Genomic DNA, 4,582 nt, shown 5'->3' with positions numbered 1-4,582 from the left:
AGAGAGGGAGAGAGAGAGCGGGAAGCGGGAGGGAGAGGGGGGAGGGAGAGAGAGGGGGAGAGAGAGGGGGAGAGAGGGGGGAGGGAGAGAGGGTGGGGAGAGAGAGGGTAGAGCGGGCGAGATAGCGGGCGAGAGAGAGAGGGGGAGGAGAGGGCGGGGCGAGAGAGAGGGCTTGGAGGGAGAGAGCGGGCGGGGCGAGAGAGAGGGAGTGATACGCCTTAAATTAGAGAAGAGATATAAACTCGCCAAAAAGTGAGAACTGATGGATTGAATGGTGCGCACAAGTCCAACAAAAGAAGGGTTTCTAAAATCTATAGTGTTGTTTTAAAATTTCTAACCATATTCTATATTTGTATTAATGTATGCTAAACTCTCTTTTATGGTACATGGACATCGTTCAATTTTTTTTATAAATTAATTACTCCATAAATTAGTGGACTAACCCATTATAAAATCGCTATTCTCTAGAGAAATGAGGACAACAAAACTTCCAAATCTCTTTGACCATCATCATATATTAGTACAGGAGGCTACGCATTAAAGAAATATTGTTTTATTTTTTGAATTTTTCTCAAAATCTATGTGTTAACAACCCCTACGAAAATATTGAGTTTTACATTAAACACTCTATATACTGAAACTTATACTTTTTATTGTTGTTCTAAATTTTCTAACGACATTCTAAATTTGTATTAATGTATGTTAAACTCTCTTTTATGGTATATTGGAATCGTTCTAATTTTTTTATCAATTAATTAGTAAAACTTCATAATACTATATAAATCAGTGGAATAACCACTACAAAATTGCTATTTTCTTGAAAAACGGACACAACAAATGCTCTAAACCTCTTTCAACAGCATTATATATTAGTGTAGGATGCTACTATGCCCCCCTACAAAATATTGAATTTTGGTAAATGATTTATATACTGAACCCTATATAATCTTTAGTGTTTTTTTTTTTAAATTTCTAACCACATTCTATATATTGAATGTATTCTAAACTTTTTTTCATGATACATGAGCATCGTTCAATTTTTTTATAAATTAATTTAGTAAAATTTCATATACTCCCTAAATTAGTGGATTAACCATTATAAAATCACTATTCTCTAGAGAAATGGAGACAACAAAAGTTCAAAACCTCTTTGACCATCATCATATATTAGTACATGAGACAAATATGCATTAAAAGCAATATTGTTATGTTTTTGAATTTTTCTCAAAATCTATGTGTTAACCCCTACGAAAATATTGAGTTTTACGTTAAAGGCTCTATATACTGAAACTTATACTTTTTTATTGTTGTTCTAAATTTTCTAACGACATTCTAAATTTGTATTAATGTATGTTAAACTCTCTTTTATGGGATATGGGAATCGTTCTTATTTTTTATCAATTAATTAGTAAAACTTACATAATACTCCCTCCGTTCCTTAAAGTTACATATTCTAAATTTTTCACACGTTTTAATAAAACACATTAAATTTGCATATATTTTTGTGTTTATCTTTTTCTATAATTTTAAGCTAATAAAAATTCAATTAGTGCAATTATGTTTTTTGAAATTTGAAATTTGTTAATAAAACATACATTGAAAATGTAAAAAATGATCTTTTTGAAACAAAAGTTTTCTCTAGAATATGTAATTTTAAGGAACAGAGGGAGTACTATCTAAATCAGTGGAATAACCACTACAAATCGCTATTTTCTTGAAAAACGGACACAACAAAGGCTCTAAACCTCTTTCAACATCATCATATATTAGTGTAAGATGCAACTATGCATTAAAACAATATTGTCATATTTTTTGAAATTTTCTCAAAATCTATGCGACCACTACAAAATATTGAATTTTGGTAAATGCTTTATATACTGAACCCTATAATCTTTAGTGTTGTTTTAAAATTTCTAACCAGATTCTACATTTGTATTAATCTATGCTAAACTCTCTTTCATGGTACATGAGCATCGTTCAATTTAAAAAAAAAAATAATTTAGTAAAATTTCCCTAAATTAGTGGACTAACCATTATAAAATCGCTATCCTCTAGAGAAATAAAGACAACAAAAGTCCCAAATCTCTTTGACCATCACCATATATTAGTACAGGAGGCAACTATGCATTAAAACAATATTTTTATATTTCTTGAATTTTTGAATTTTTCTCAAAATCTATGTGTTAACCCCTACGAAAATATTGAGTTTTATGTTAAACGATCTATATACTGAAGCCTAAACATTTTAGTGTTGTTTTAAAATTTATAACCACATTATACATTTGTATTAATGTATGTTAGACTCTCTTTCATGGTATATAGGAATCATTATTATTTTTTAACAATTAATTTAGTAAAACTTCGTAATACTCCATAAATCGGTGGAATAACCAATATAAAGTCGCTATTTTCTTGAAATAGCAGACAACAAATGCTCCAAATCTCTTTCAACATCATAATATGTTAACGCATGATGCAACTATGCATTAAAACAAAATTGTCATATTTGTTTTGAAATTTTCTCAAAATCTATGTGTTAACCCCTACAAAAATATTGAATTTTGGTAAATGATTTATATACCGAAGCTTATAATCTTTAGTGTTGTTTTAAAATTTCTAACCACATTATACATTTGTATTAATGTATGCTAAATTCTCTTTCATGGTACATGAGAAACGTTCAATTTTTTTTATAAATTAATTTAGTAAAACTTTATATAATCCCTAAATTATTGGACTAGCCATTATAAAATCGCTATTCTCTAGAGAAATGAAGACAACAAAGGTTCCAAACCTCTTTGACCATCATCATATATTAGTACATGAGGCAACTATGCATTAAAGCAATATTGATGTATTTTTTGAATTTTTCTCAAAATCTATGTGTTAACCCCCTACGAAAATACTGAGTTTTACGTTAAACGCTCTATATACTGAAACTTATACTTTTTTTTTTATTGTTGTTCTAATTTTCTAAGAAGATTCTAAATTTGTATTAATGTATGTTAAACTCTCTTTTATGGTATATGAGAATCGTTCTATTTTTTTATCAATTAATTGGTAAAACATCATAATAATATCTAAATCAGTGGAATAATCACTACAAAATCGCTATTTTCTTGAAAAACGGACACAATAAAATCTCTAAACCTCTTTAAACATCATCATATATTAGGGTATGATGAAAATATGCATTAAAACAATATTTTGATATTTATTGAAATTTTCTCAAAATCTTTGTGTTAACCCATACAAAAATATTGAATTTTGGTATATGTTTTATATACTGAACCCTACAATCTTTAGTGTTGTTATAAAATTTCTAACCACATTCTAGTCTTGTATTAATGTATGCTAAAATATCTTTCATGGTACATGAGTATCGTTCAATTTTTTTTAAAATTAATTTAGTAAAATTTCATACTCCCTAAATTATTGACTAGCCATTATAAAATCGCTATTCTCTAGAGAAATGGAGACATCAAAGGTTCCAAACCGCTTTGACCATCACCATATATTAGTACAGGAGACAACTATACATTAAAGAAATATTGTTATATTTTTTGAAGTTTTCTCAAATTCTATGTGTTAACAACCCTTACGAAAATATTGAGTTTTACGTTAAACACTCTATATACTGAAGCCTAAACATTTTAGTGTTGTTTTAAAATTCCTAACCACACTCTACATTGTATTAATATATGTTAAACTCTCTTTCATGGTATATGAGAATCGTTATAATTTTTTATCAATTAATTTAGTAAAACTTCATAATACTCCATAAATCGGTGAAATAACCACTATAAAGTCGCTATTTTCTTAAAAAACGGAGACAAAAAAGGCGCCAAACCTCTTTCAACATCATCATATGTTAGTGGAGGATGCAACTATGTATTAAAACAATATTGTCATATTTTTTGAGATTTTTTCAAAATCTATGTGTTAACTACAAAAATATTGAATTTTGATAATTGCTTTATATACTGAAGCCTATAATCTTTAGCGTTGATTTAAAATTTCTTACCACATTCTACATTTGTATTAATATATGTTAAACTCTCTATCATGGTACATGAGCATCGTTAAAATTTTTTTAAAATTAATTTAGTAAAATTTCATATACTTCCTAAACTACTGGACTAACAATTATAAAATCGCTTTTCACTTAAGAAATGAAGACAACAAAGGTTCTAAACCTCTTTGACCATCACCATATATTAGCACAGGAGGCAACTATGCATTAAAGCAATATTTTAATATTTTTTGAATATTTGAATTTTTTTCAAAATCTATGTGTTAACCCCTACGAAAATATTGAGTTTTATGTTAAACGCTCTATATACTGAAGCCTAAAAATTTTAGTGTTGTTTTTAAATTTCTAACCACATTCTACATTTGTATTAATTAGTAAAACTTCGTAATACTATCTAAATCAGTGGAATAACCACTACAAAATCGCTATTTTCTTGAAAAACGGAGACAAAAAGGCTCTAAACCTCTTTCAACATCATCATATGTTATTGCAGGATGCAACTATGCATTAAAACTAAGTTGTCATATCATTAAAACAATATTGTCATAT

The sequence above is a fragment of the Brassica oleracea genome, chromosome C6 (genome assembly GCF_000695525.1).
Source record: "Brassica oleracea var. oleracea cultivar TO1000 chromosome C6, BOL, whole genome shotgun sequence".
Lineage (NCBI taxonomy): Eukaryota > Viridiplantae > Streptophyta > Magnoliopsida > Brassicales > Brassicaceae > Brassica > Brassica oleracea.
Note: the sequence above shows the minus strand (reverse complement) of the source record.